The sequence below is a fragment of the Adiantum capillus-veneris genome, chromosome 22 (genome assembly GCF_014529385.1).
Source record: "Adiantum capillus-veneris isolate H3 chromosome 22, ASM1452938v2, whole genome shotgun sequence".
NCBI lineage: Eukaryota > Viridiplantae > Streptophyta > Polypodiopsida > Polypodiales > Pteridaceae > Adiantum > Adiantum capillus-veneris.
In genome coordinates this window covers 21474265-21489645 of record NC_140952.1, presented here as the reverse complement: position 1 = coordinate 21489645, position 15381 = coordinate 21474265, and the positions used below count along the sequence as shown (strand labels likewise).

Below are 15381 nucleotides of genomic sequence, written 5' to 3'. Positions count from 1 at the left end.
CCACACATGATATGCATCATATGATGAGGATAACAACTCAAAGTTGAGTTGTATAGTGCAGGCCTACCTATCCACACTAGTCAAACCACCCATGAGCACTATAACCCTAGGTGCCCTGACCCCTGAACCATTTGGCATCCACTCTCTTGTGGGCTTCTCTTGCTGCTCAATCAAGCTCTACCACCACTAGGGGTGGTCCCAAGTGTCTTTATAAGCTATTGACATCCTCCCCCCCCCCCCCAAAAAAAACAAAAAAACAAAACAAAAACAAAAAAACATCCTCGAAAACATGTCAGAGAAATTTCTTAGTAATAACACAATGTCGTTCTCAAGTAGATGCATCCTTTTCTATTTCTTCCACGTCAATTAAACCTTTTGTTGTAAATGATGCCTAGTGTGATGATACCTATGCCCAAGGATCTTGTGGACTACAAGTGGCTCATTGAGCTTTACTAGGATCTCTAAAGAAACTACGTTCTTCTCATGATGAAGTCATTTGTCAACTTTTTAACTTAAAATGCTAGATGCACTTGAGAGCTCTTTGGCTACTCAAATTGTGGGGCACTCTATCTTTGAGCATTTTCTAGCTTACACATCCAAGGTACACAAAATCTTTGAGGAATACTGACTTTTGTAAAGGAAAAAGAGATATACCTGTGCACAAACTTGTGCACCCTTTATTTTTCCCTTCTCAGTCACATAGCCTACAAAAGTGTTCGTGGACCACCTATGGTGGTGGTAGAGCTCGATCAGGCACCAAAAGTAGGCCACCAAAGATTGGATATTAAGATTAAGTGTTTCCAACGTTCTGAGGAGAGGGCGCTAAGGGTCGTAATGTTAGTGGCTAAGCGGGCTACTGTGGACATGCATGCCACGGCTATATAGCCAAGATTTTGAGATGTTATTCTCATCATGTCATATGATGCATATCGTGTGTGGTGCTTAGACAGTCTCTAATCCTCTACAATTGGGTGGTGAACCCAACATCCTTACCTCCTCGGGGCTAGGTGCATCATTTTAGGTTTTACATTAGCATAAAATGAGTATCAGAGCTAGGGAGGCCATTGCTTTTACATGAGGTCCTCCTTGGAGAGAGAGACATAATTAGAAGTAAGAACTTGCTTTAATTTCATTTTGTTGCAAACATAATGCTAGCTTGGTTTAATTTCTTTTTAAGACTAAGTAAACACTAATTTAAGTAGATGTTTAATATGGAGCAATTTAAAAGCTTCCTCTCCTTGGCAGCTTAGGCTATTATCTATAGTTGTGATAGTCCACGGGAAGACCGCTGCCACAGTGCAATAATAGTGCAACCAATGGAAGCCACGATACACTTATCATTGCTTACCATAAACAAAGAGAGCTCTAGTATATGCAAGAAGTTGCAATAGTTCTTGCTCCCCATGCAATGATAGGCTTGACACTCTAACTTCCAATGCAATGTAACTCAACCCATCACAAGCTAAGTGGCCAAGGGATAGTGGAAAACTTGGGGTTGCATGCTTGACCTCTAACTTCCAAGGCAATGTAACTCCGCACATCACAAGCTAAGTGGGCGAGGGATAGTGGAAAACTGGGGGTTGCACAAGTGTTTGATGGTGTAATTGGGTGTACTAGATGTTGCCCAATATCAGTTGGCATTGACAAGTATTGACTGAAAAAAAATTAGGGGCCAATGAAAGACAATCATAGGTGGTCTAGGTGAGCTTCAAATAAGTGTTTCGTGCTGTAGAATAGGCAAGCCACTTCAGCCTGCATGTTTCCAAGCTTTACCCGTACCCTAGGGGGGAGCATATCCACAAGAATTCGTTGTTATGCAGACTACTACCCATGTGGTAAAAAAATGGCAAGCTAATGACGCCAAAATAGGGGTGATTAGGGCACTATTGGCCACATTATTGGAGCTGGATGTGTTTCGAGGGGATTTCATGGAAGTGTGAGCAAAACTAAAGTTTTCAGGTTTAAGTAGGAAACACGTTGAGCATTATAGGCGACATTGACAAATAAGCAAGAGGCAAAGAAGTTAAGCAATGCAGTGTCTATAGGAGCACATGTTGAACTACATGTCAATATTAGGGAGAAGAGGCGAGCCATCACATTGTGGGATGGTTGCATTCTACATGGCCAGGAAATAATAGGGCCTCATGACAAGATAAGAGAAGGCCCCAAGGGTACGATGTTTTTGGGTAGAGCCTTGAAGACAAAAACCTAGGGTATATCTAAAGACAATTGTACTATTATATCCCACCATTTTTGTTTTGAAGCCCATGATTAAAGAGCGGAGAGAGTGGATGAGCAACATTGACAACTTAGCAGCAAGAGAGAATGGCATCAAAATGATGTGAATCTAGTAAGGTTGCCATGAGACGCGGGATGACCTCACTATAGACTTGACAGTGATGGACAAGGCAATGATAAAGTTGCTAGCTTGATGAAATTAGCGACAACTAGCTCTAGAGTTAGGGACACATAGCCATGGGCTATAGAGTTGCGGTAGATCCATAATGGTAGATGACACAGATAAGGTGGTTTCAAGAGGCATCCATAGCGGCACTAAAAGTGAGATAGCCACAGAGAGAGAGAGAGAGAGAGAGAGAGAGAGAGAGAGAGAGAGAGAGAGAGAGAGAGAGAGAGAGAGAGAGAGAGAGAGAGAGAGAATTGCTCTACGTATGCAGGCACAACAGAGCATTGATGGGTGCACCTGGGAGTTAGGTGGAGCATGTCAACCTCCAATGGTGCCATTGACTTCGAGTGGCAAGTGAGCAACAATGATAGTATTATTGTGCCAACAATAGCCATAGGGGAAAGAGTAGAGTGATGTAGTGAGTGCAAGTGGCAATAAAGTGCCACCATGCAATAGGATAGGTGTCCCTCAAAACTATATGCCATTTCTTGATGGCATCGAGGGTGTGCAAGTTGGGCGTGGGGAGCAAGATGGTCTCAATTGACCACATGGTGGGGGAACTTGGTAGCACGGGGGCTTATGCTACCCATTGCTAGATGTAAATTGGGGCAAGGCAGGGTCCTGCGGAGTGCTGACATGGCAGGGTGCTATAGGGTGACAAGGCATGCCACGATGGATGCGCACGGGGGATATCAGATGCCACATCATGCAAATTTCCCATTGGGCTGCCTACGTACTAACACCTCGATACTATGATTCTTCTACATGCATGCTCCGGACCTGGGGGGAAGAATGCCATTGCGCCACATACCAAGTAGGATCTTGAGGCGACCACGAGAGCCTCTCTGAGAGATGGCCTATCAACTTGCTTCTACTTGGCCAATCATTCCATCCTTTCCTATTATGGCTTGTCATTGGGATTTGAATGAGCTCCCAGCCATTGAGCAACATCCATAGTGGATAGATCCATCAATGGAGATGCTTGGGCTACAAGGTTTTGCTGATATGTATCAAATTTATAATGCCTTTGATGTAGAGACGGATGGAGAAGACTCTAGTGATAGCCACAAAATGTAAGATTTGTTTGAAAAGGCTCAATAACCATGGATAGATGCCTTCGCATCTACATCTGATTGATATTTTACCTTTGATAAACAAGCATACATCTTGATGATTGCTTCCATACGAAAAAGGCAAGGACCCCGACCATAGATTCTGTCAAAGCAGTGGACAAAAGGGGCTTCTTGGACTTGAGAAAACGGGGAAGAATACAAGCATCATTTCACACAGTCACCGACGAAGGTAGTGCTCTATATCTTGCCAAAAGTACTACTGAAAAGAGGATTCCATGCATAGAATATTGGGACAGGATTTAGTTTTCATGCCACACAAGTGGACATCTTGATTGGGTTGCAACCAAAACAACAATCACATCTACATGGTGCACCAACATTAGGATGCATGGTATCTCACTTGATTTTGCAAAGGAGGTCCTTGACCTTTGCTCTTGTGCGACACTTTCAGCTTTAGAGGATGGACATAGGTAGACGAAAGATGTGACATAGTGCTCGGGTTTACATGACAGGGGGTAAGGGTCACGTCTATATTGAGTAGCACACAATGAGATTTGCTAATGCTCAAAAAACGCTACATAGTGTAGTTTTTAGCCACAAAGGCTAGATTGGCTATATTAAATGGGATAGTGAAAATAGTAGCTCATCGATGGAGAAACGCACAAAGAGAGGGCCAAGAGCATTGATGACTTTGAACATCCAAGAAGTGTGAATGCCCCTTCATGGTTTCAATGATTTTTTCAAGACATGACATGGAGAACACCACCATACAGAGCTTTGGAGGTCACAAAGGTCATGCTAGGGTTGCGGGATGACCTATATCACCTCCCTATGCATCCTATGGCAAAGAAGCAATGTATGGAGAATTTGTTTGCCATTGGTACATGTTGCCATGTCGCAAGGATGAGTGTATCTAAAAAATCCGTTTACATCAACATGTCAAGTATACTATAGATTCTTCATGATTCGAAAGAAAATCCAAAAGATGTCCTACAAATTGTGCGTCAAAGGTAGTGACCTTTCTGCCCAATATTTTATCTAGCCTTCCTAGGTTTATACTTTGGTTTACCATATTCATTGTTGCAGGAAGGCTAGGAAGTGACGATTGGTCATCAATGTATAGGGAGGCTCTTAAGTTGAAGATTAAAACAAGGTGCTACACTATCAGGCCTACAACCCCGATGCACCTAAGGAGAGGGACCGACCCTTCATTCTAGTTATCCAAGACAATTAGATGCTTTGCATGTGCATGCTTTTCTCAAGTAATAGTTCTTGGGCAATAGACTCAACCTTCAAGACAAATGTATTTGGCATGCCCTTGTACGCAACAGTGGTGCCAAATCAGCATGGTGTTGGCTTACCTGTGTGGTTCATGTTATGCACACACGATGTAGGAACTAGCCACGAAAGTGTTGCCATGAAGGTCACTTTGAGATTGATCTTTGAAAGAGTGATATGCCCAAAGGAATTGGTGATTGATAAGTGCATGAATTCACTACAAGCCATCAAGAAAGTGGTTGATGATGATCCATTTTACTAGGTAGTGGGTGATGATAACATCAACCAAGTTGCATGCATTGAGCTAGTAAATTGGTTCCACACAAAGAAGGCTTAGGTAGAGTACCTACTTCCACAAGTGCATCCAAATCCCTTCTTATGTTTTTCCATTTCCACCTCCCCATTTTCCATGATTATGTTTGCCTCCCCCCTCCCCACACGTGCTTATAGGTCCACAAAAAAATGCACAACCATGTGTACACTTCAATGCAGAGTATGATGCAATTCCCTAAAAAGAAAGAGTTTGACTCTAAGTACAAAGAACTCCTTTGCAAATGCTCAAAGCATAATAACATTGTAAAGTTCATTGGCAACATATGGGCTATAGAGGCTCACACTTGGCACCGATTGTGGTGAAAGTTTGGCAGGCTTTTCCCTCATGGGCACGTTGACACCACGAACTTGGTGGAGAGACTTTGGCATGACATAAAGTACATCTTGTTGAATGCATGGATCAATCGATAAGCCTTGGACTTGATGCATGCCCTTATTGGTGATTCACTCATAGGGATGAGGATGGGTGGTATTAATGTGGAGTTCTTCATGCAAAATCAAGAGATTGGTAATGCCTCTTTGCTTTTGTATGCATGGGGTTACATTGTGCTCGTGCTTGAGTTTGGTTTACGTCCTAGTTTGGGACATTCTGTGTTAGTGCGTCTTTATACTACTCTTTCTTTTGTAGTTGAATGAGGTAAACACAACATGTATGGGAATGACAAGTTGCAAATGACATGCTTGTCATATGGAGAACAAATGCTTTGTAGATATGCAAGTGACCCATCAATTGCTGAAGTGATTGAGGAAGTAGCCCTCTTATTCAAGGTGTTGAGTATGTCATGCCACAAAATCTGGTATCATGTCAACTTGTAATCCTCTTATTGTGATTGTGCAGATTGGGCGAGCATGTGCAAGCAACTATACGGCCTGCGACTAGTAGTGAGAGACTTCTTTCCTCATCTTTGCCATTTCTCCCAATCATTGACACAGCTAGGAAAATGGAAATGGAGAACACACAAGAGGACATTGGCCCAACATTTGAAGTTCCCGATGAGCCTCCCAATGACATGGCCATGCAATTCACCCTCTCATAATATGTCTTCAACCAATGCATTGAAGATTTGAAGAGTGTGTTAGATGGGATTGGGGAACGTATCCCATCTTGTGAGGAGGTGCAACTACAATCATTGATAGGGCATGTACGATCGGCTTATTCATTTATTTTAGATGAAGGTCTCTTAAAGAGATTGATTGCCAAAGAAGAGAAAATTTTTGCAAATTTAGGGACATGTGATAACCACTTGTGACAGCCACCCAACTTGACCATGGACAAACGAAGAGTTGCAAATGATGATGCAATCACAACGGTGCCTACTCAACCCTTGAGAAAAAGGACCATGCTTAGGAAGAAGCATCAAAGGGGCCAAAAGATAGTGCGCTTAGCAAAGAGAACCAAAAGTATTACCACCATTGTTGCACCAGGTGGATAAATGTGTGGAGTCATGCCAAACATCTCAAGCAATATTTCCACTCACTTGACCACAAGGAGCACGAGATACATTTGAGGCTTTCATAACTCGGAGAGTAATCATGTATGAGAACTCCAACTCTTATGAATGCCTCATTGCATCAGTGTTGTGTGGCTTGTAATGGAAATGGCCTATGAACTTTGAGAATAGCGGAATTAGGAGAATTAAAGAAAGCATTTTTGTGATACTACTTTGAGAACATAGAGGGTGAACTTAATTGACAATAGCAACATAATCTTAATACTTAATTAACTTGGCATGAAAATTACTTTTGCAAGAGAGAGAGAGTTTAGAGAACTTGACAACAGTTGAGGACCGGATTTATGTGGAGCCGGTCCCCCCTCCAATAGGCATTTATATTATAGATTCTCCCATCAAGAGAGACTTGGTAAAATACAATCTTTGTGTTCCTTGTGAGCTAGGTGATGCAATGAATATGGAAAGCTTCATGCATCACGAGCATAACAAAAACTTTGTAGAAAGCATTAATTATCCCCTAACCTCAGTCCCAAGGCCTCAAACACCTTCAAAGGTGGAGAGAGCTAGCAGGGAATGAAGATAGGGAAGAGGAAGGAGAAACATTCATAGAAGAAAGAATTAGTTCCTCACTTATCATTACTCTTCTTGCTAGCATACATAATAGCATAGTAACGAAGATGCTAAAGATGGCAAGCTTAAGCATTGAAGCGTGGCTCTTGGTTGGATTTGCATTCCATAGCCAAGAGTGTTGGTGTAGGTTCTCAGCTTCTCTACTAGCTTGGAGAAGGAGATGGAGCTCTTGCACTTTGCACTTCACACAATGAGAGTGTGTGTGAGTGTGTGTGGGAGAGTATACCCCCCAAGAAACCCCCCTTCTTGCTAACCATAAGGTCTTTTAAGCTCCATTAGCTAGCCTTGCTCTTTGATAGATCATCTCCAATTTGGACCCCTTTGGCATTGATCCCGTGTTGAGATAGATCGGTAAGCACATGTCTATATTCTAACCCTTGTTCCCATCTATTATCCCACATTAAATGATCAATTTAATATGAGAAAATCACTTGGGTTGGTTAGATATTAGATTTTATGACATTACCTCTCTCTTGAAATCATAGTCGTCCTCGACTATGAGGTAGAAGAGGTAAAGCCTTAGTCATTAGTCAATGTTTCTTAGCAAGTAGAGGATCCCTTTTCACCCTAGGGCATCATTCCAAGATGGATGACCAATCCATTTGGTGCTTGGGAGATGTAGCTGCCACAAGCATGTCTACTCTTTAGTCCATTTCATTTTCCCAAGTAGAATGACAAATTCTACTTGGTGTTTGAGAGACGTCCTCATCACAAACAGATTGAAAGCATGCATACTATTTAAATTTGTGCACAATAAAAGAGAATTAGTCTTATAAGACAAAAACATTGGTCATTTGAAAAAATTAGTACATTTGCTTACTCTACTCTAGCATTGTAAGTATTGACAAGGTTCATACTATCCTTAAGCTGTATTCCTTGCATCCATCTAGCATCTTCAAAATAATCTTACCATGTCGTAGTACCTTGTCTTCATGCCGAAGGATCGCTTTGGGATGTAGCACCTCTTCTTGGTCCTTGATTTCGGGAGGGTCTTCAATAATTGGTTCACTTGGTGGCTCTCCTTTGTAGGGCTTAAGTAGGCTCACATGAAAAGCATTGTGTATGAGCCAATGGCTGGGCAACTTGAATTGATAAGCCATTGCATTGATTGACTTCTAAATATGAAAAGGACCATAGTATCTTTTTGCTAGTTTAGCACAATACTTTTGATCGCCCGTAGGATTTTTGCCCGTTGTTTGCCTCAATCGAGCCTTTGGAAACTTAAGTAAGACCCAATCATTTTCTTGGAATGTTAAGGCCCTTCTGTGCTTGTTAGCAATAGCTTTTTGTCTTTGTTGAGAGATGGATATAACCTCCTTAATCTTTTGAAAATATTATTGTAGGTCACGGCTATACTCATCGGCAGAGAAGATCTTCCCATGTACTTTAAGTAGCAAGGGATTTTTAGGTCTTCCCTCAAAAGATGTTTTCTCGTAGAAGTATGGACAATAGTATTGTACGCATACTCTACGAGAGGTATATGCTTTTTCCATTGTGAGCGTTGATCTACTTCTATAACATAAGTCTTTAGTATATCAAGAATCGTAAGATTGGCTATCTCAATTTGGCCATCCATTTGTGGTTGATAAGCTGAAGAGAAATTCAATCTTGTACTCAAATTTTCAAAGAGACCTTTCCAAAACTCATTGATCATTCTAGGATCTCTATCTGACACGATGGATATTGACAATCCATGGTGTTTGAAAATCGGAGATACGAAGAGAGTTGCCATTTGGTGTGTCTTAATAGTCTTTTTGAAGGGAATAAAGTGTGCTTGCTTGCTAAGCATGTTGACTATTGTCCATATTCCCGTATTCCCATGGATAGACTTGGGTAATCCAAAGATAAAATCCATGGATATACTCTTTCATGGCGAATTAGGGATTGGCAATGGCTGGAGTGATCCAGGTTGCTTCCCTCTATCATATTTAGTTTTCTGGCATACCACACATTTTGAAACATCCTCTTGTATGTCCACTTTCATGGTAGGCCAATAGAAATACGTCTCTACTCCTCGGAGAGTAGGTTGATTGCCTCTATGTACCGCATAGGGAGGCGCATGGGATTCATACACGACTTTCTCATGAAGGGAGTGGGTAACACATAGCCTATTTCCATGGAGAAGATAACCATCCTGCAAGGTGAATGGTTCCTCTTTCTTCCCCAAAGCAAGGACTAACATTATGTCTTTAAAGTCAAGGTCAATAGCATACTCATCTATTATAAAAGATAGATCATTGTGAGTTGCTATAGACACCGCATTAACTTTTGGTCATTGTGAAAGTGCATCGGCCACTTGATTGTGCTTATTAGCAATGTGAAAATAAAATTGCAAAAGAAAATTTGCCCATATCATTTGTTTGTTGAAAAGCTTGGTTTGTGTCATGAAGTATTTGAGACTTTGGTGGTATGTTCGTAAAATAAATGGAGTCCCCAATAGATAGTGCTTCCATGTGTCGGGAACAGCTAAAAGCTCTTTCTCATAAATGCCCAAGACCCTTTCATCCGTATTGAGCCTTCGGCTCTCATATGCTCTTGCATGCCCTTCTTGAAGCAAGACTGCTCCAAGGCAATCACCACAAGCATCATATTGGACCTCAAATGGCTGTGGGAGATCAGGAAGCATAAGGACTGGTTGGGAGGTTAGCTTCTCTTTGAGCTTGTCAAAAGCACTTTTCTCCTTAGCAGTCCATGAGTACTTAACGTTCTTCTTTGTTAAGTCATGTAATGGTCTTGCTATTTGAGAGAATTTTGCTATGAAGTGCCTATAGTATGCACACATATCAATAAAGCTTATTAGCTCATGTAGATTCCTTGGATTAGGCCATGCTTTTATTACCTCCAACTTTGATGGATCCATACGGATACCATCTTGAGAGATAATATGACCTAAGTATTGAATCTCTTGAAGGAGAATTTCACTTTTCTTTTAATTGAGAAAAAGCTTGTTCTCCCTCAATGCTTGAAAAATCACTTGGAGATGTTGCTTGTGTTCCTCCAAGGACTTGGCGTAGATGATGATATCATCAAAGAACATTCCAATGAATTTGCGATAGGGTCTAAATTTTTTCTCCATTAAACGATTGAATGTGGTTGGTGCATTAGTCAAGCCAAAAGGCATCACTAGATACTCATAAAGACCAAACATTGTACGAAACGCGGTCTTTAGGATATCTTTATCACTATCCTTATTTGATGATAGCCACTTTTAAGGTCAATCCTACTGAAGTAGGTAGAACCTTGTAACTTATCAAACATATCTTCTACCCAAGGCACGGGAAATCTGTTTTTGATAGTGATATGGTTAAGTGCTCGATAGTCCATACACATGTGGTATGTACCATCTTTCTTTTGCACTAAAAGGACTAGAGAACAAAAGGGAGAGGATATAGGCCTCACCATCCCTTTGTCTACTAATTCTTGTACTTGCCTCATGATTTTCTCTTGTTGAGCTTGGAAAACTCGATAAGGAGGCTTGTTAGGTGGTGAGCTTCAATTCGATGGTCATCATCCCGTCGTTTTCGAGGTAACTCCTTAGGGATATAATCAATAAAAACATTTTGGAATCCATTTAGAAAATTAGACAAGTCTAACTCTTCTTGATTCCTACCATTTTCATTTGATAAAACATTAGGACCTTTTATGGATTGTTTGACAAAAATCATGTACGCAGAAAATGAGCTTTTCATTAATTTGTCAAAAGCAGGAGAATTTACAAAGGGGTATGGTACAACCACACTCACTAGCATCTATATACATGCTCTTTCCCCTGTAGGTGAAGTAGATACTCCTTTCAGGGAACTTCATGTTGGCAGCCATGTGATTGAACCTTGGTACCCCTAGGATTGCATCCTCAGTTGGAGAGGAGAGATGAAAAAGTCTTCTTTATCGACATAGATTTGGACATGAAGCCTCAACTTCCCATTCAAGGGAGCAATGGAGGCTTGTTGTCCCTTGAAAGTGGTATCGGCGTAACAATATCTCCCATCTCAAAAGCTTGAATGCCCGACTTGGTGGCCAACTCCATTGATATGAAGTTATGAGTAGAGCCAGGGTCGAACAAGATGAAGACATCATGCTCCCTTACCTTTCCCCAAGCATAGGAGAGAGGTGATCCTTTGCAATGAGCATCCTCTTTTGGAGCTTCAATAGTGGAAGCTCTAGAAGTCTCATTGCAGGCATTTCTTTTGGGGCAAGAACTGTAGCCATGTCCTTGCTTCCCACACTTAAAACATTTGTGGTCCTTGCAAAAAGCTTTAAGCTCTTCATGAAGAGAGTTTATTATTTTTAACTTTGTAAACTCCCTTCTCCTTGGACCGATTGTTGTTGTTGTTGGAATTACCTTGGGAAAAATTTTGGGCATAGGTTTTCCTCTTTGCATCACTCTTGTCTTTGCTTTCCATGGGCTTGACATTCCATCTAGCCCCTTGTTGGAAATTGATGTGCAAAGCAACCATAGTGTGGTGGATTACTTCAATCATAGAACTAGGCCAATGGGAATTTACGTACTCGGCCATTTCTTCAGGTAATCTCGCACATAATTGTTGCTTTTGCTCGGTGAAGTCTATCTTTTGAAAGACAGTAGCCTTGAGATGTAAATCCCAAAACTTGTCTACATATTTGTGGATAGACTCATGAGAGAGAAGCTTCAAACTCTGCCATTCGGTAAGCACTTTGTCCTTGCATTGCTTGCAAGGGATTGCTTCATAATGGAAACTCGTAAAGTTTTCCATGTCTTTGGGGCTTCCCGTTGCCATGAAAGCTAGCCCACCATTGATGAGCCGATTTCTGGAAGTGCATAGCTACATGGTGTACCTTGGAGGACTCCACGAAGCCCTCGTTTCCAAAGGCCGCATCAAATTGTTGGATGAAGGCCAACACTTTGTTGGTAGCACCAAAGGTGCCATCATAGGTGAGAAAAGAGATACTCTTTCCTCCCTCTTTGAACTTCTTGAGCTTTTGTGACCTTCACCTTGCAAGGTAAGATTTGCGATGTCCTCCCCTCTTGTATTCTCTGGGAGAATATCCATAGCTTTCGTCGAAAGAGGAGGAAGGTAAAGAAGAAGGAGAAGAGGGTGACCTCTTTCTTGCCCTTTTCTTACTTTGTTTCCTCTCTTCCCTTTTGGAGTGATGAGGAGAGGGATTGTGGGTTATCGTTTCCTCTTGGGAGGAGTTGGCGACCGTATAAACCACCGTCTTTGTGGAACCACATCTTCATAGGAACTTAGGGATTCATTACTTTCTTGTTCTTTGGATTCCTCCTCTCGTATGGGAGAAAGTCTTCTTTTGGGGGTCTCATCAAGAGACCTCCTAATTTCTCTCTCCTGTTGGAGAGGAGGGGAAATCCCATAAGCACGAAGTTGTTGAGTAACTTCGGCTTGCAAAGCAAGATTTTCCATAGCTTGCTACAACCTAGTAACAAGATAATTGACAAACATGGGGGCATCATCATTAGCAGCTTCATGTGCAAAATCAAAGTTATCAATGTTCATTCTACTCTCGTGGTTATTGTTAGTCATGCTAATTATACTTATGTAGGGAATTACTTTGTTTGGTACCCTCAAAAACCTTAGTCACTACTCTTCTTTACCTTTGAAAAATCAGTTTAGACACTATTGATTGCAAAGACTAGTGGAGAGGGTTTAACATTGCTCGGTTGATTATGGTTCATGTTGAGCTTGCTCGTAGCTCAATAATGATAAACCCAAAGGGAAGCCCCAAGAGGCTCCATTATGAAGACTATAGTTCCCAACGGTGTACCTCGAACTAAGTCCTAATGGAAATGGCCTATGAACTTTGAGAATAGCGGAATTATAAGAATTAAAGAAAGCATTTTTGTGAGACTACTTTGAGAACATAGAGGGTGAACTTAATTGATAGTAGCGACATAATCTAAGTACTTAATTAACTTGGCATGAACAATACTTTTGAAAGAGAGAGAGAGTTTAGAGAATTTGACAACAATTTATGTGGAGCCAGTCCCCCCTCCAATATCTCCCATCAAGAGAGACTTGGTACAATACAATCTTTGGGTTCCTTGTGACCTAGGTGATGCAATGAAGATGGAAAAATTCATCCATCACGAGCATCACATAAACTTTGTAGAAAGCATTAACTCCCCCAACCTCAGCCCCAAGGCCTCAAACACCTTCAAAGGTGGAGAGAGCTAGCGGGGAACGAAGATAGGGAAGAGGAAGGAGAAACATTCATAGGAGAAAGAAGTAGTTCCTCACTTATCATTACTCTTCTTGATAGCATACATAATAACATAGTAATGAAGATGGAGAAGATGGCAAGCTTAAGCATTGAAGCACGGCTCTTGGTTGGATTTGCATTCCATAGTCAAGAGTGTTGGTGTAGGCTCTTAGCTTCTCTACTAGCTTGGTGAAGGAGATGTAGCTCTTGCACTTTGCACTTCACAAAATGAGTGTGTGTGGGAGAGTATACCCCCCAAGCAACCCCCCTTTTTGCTTTGGTCGACCCCCTCTTCTAGCTCAACATGGAAGCTCATTGGACCCCTGCAAGCCTGGCCAATCACATGCATAATGCATAACAAGCAACAAAGGTAGCCTTGGGACAAGTGTCCCCCTTTCCCCTTATAGAGAGAGAGAGAGAGAGAGAGAGAGAGAGAGAGAGAGAGAGATTGTAATATCCTACTCAAACTTTATGTAAATCTAATTGTAGGGGGGCATACTCTATGGAAGGCCTAGGGTAATAAACCTAAACATTATATGGGACCGACTCCATGGAGGGGTCACTCGTCCTAGGCATCACAATGTGTATATATATATATATATATATATATATATATATATATATATATATATAGAGAGAGAGAGAGAGAGAGAGAGAGAGAGAGTTTTAGAATAGAGTTTTACAAGCACCTATAGAGTCATAGGATCACAAACATGCCTAAGAGAGTCAGGATCAAGATCTTAGGAAGCATAACATAGAAAAAGATGCAAAAAAGGACTAGTATTCTTATGTAACAATAGCTGATGTACCGCCTACTAGATATATAGGCTAAGGTCATAGAAGAGGATTAGGTTGTGGATTGACTACTAGGTTGCATATAGCTTAGTGCAAATGCTTGTTAAAGTTTAGTGATACTTAAATGAAGCCAAATTTTGAAGTTTTGGTTCATCTTGTCCTATGTTCAATTTTTGCGTTTATGCAACTGTTGTTGAAAGTCTCAAAGTTAACCCCATTTTGTGGCGTGAAAAACGAATTAAAATAGAGAGATAGAGAGAGAGAGAGAGAGAGAGAGAGAGAGAGAGAGAAGAAGAAGAAGAAGAAGAAGAAGAGAGTTTTAACGTCGTAGGAAACTATCCCAAGAGACCTTAAAGATCTAGCCGACGAAAAGAGTTGAACTCAAGACCTGTTATTCAAGAGGGAAATGGCATAACCAATCTACCACACTTGGGTGATAGAAAGGTCATACGATTTTCCTCTTTTTATTAGCACACACACTCACACCCACACACACACCCGAGAAGAAGAGAGTTTTAACGTCTTGGAAATGGCATAACCAATCTACCACACTTGGGTGATAGAAAGGTTATACGATTTTCCTCTTTAGCACACACACTCACACCCACATACACACCCGAGAAGAAGAGAGAGAGAGAGACTCTGTATGTTGATTTGTGCACGTGTGTGCACCCGTTAGAGAGTGAAAGAGAGACTTTGTATACCAATGTGTGTGTGTGTGTGTGTGTGTGTGAGAGAGAGAGAGAGAGAGAGAGAGAGAGAGAGAGAGAGAGAGAGAGAGAGAGAGAGAGAGAGAGAGAGAGATTTTATTATCATCCTCAAATGTCAAATATGACCTATGGGACCAAAGTTACATGTGATGTAGTATGTATGTGGTCGACAAGTGATTCTTGATGCTCCAAAATTGTGGTGATGAGAGTTGCAATGCAGAGCAAACATTGTGGCCGGGAGAGGAAAGTGTGTAGGTCTAAGTCATGGCTAAAAATGTGAGGAAAGCAAGTTCGGATGTGAACAAAAGCTGAGCACTTTAGTAGTGTGGTACTTAGACTCTTGAATTGCAGTGAGCATAATGTGCACAATCGATTTGACTCTTCTCCATTGCCTCAACACCCTGTTTGCATCGAAGGGAGTGGGAGCTAAGCCGAATGGCTGCAATAGTGTGTATCACTGACAAGGGGATAGGCTCAAGCATGTAAGGATGAGTACGGTTTTCTCTTTCAGT

General features: G+C 41.4%; 1 pseudogene; it reads left to right on the top strand.

Moving 5' to 3' along the window:
- The first annotated feature begins 3307 nt into the window (after positions 1-3307).
- LOC147429012 (uncharacterized) lies at positions 3308-6125 on the top strand (annotated as a pseudogene).
- Positions 6126-15381: the final 9256 nt, after the last annotated feature.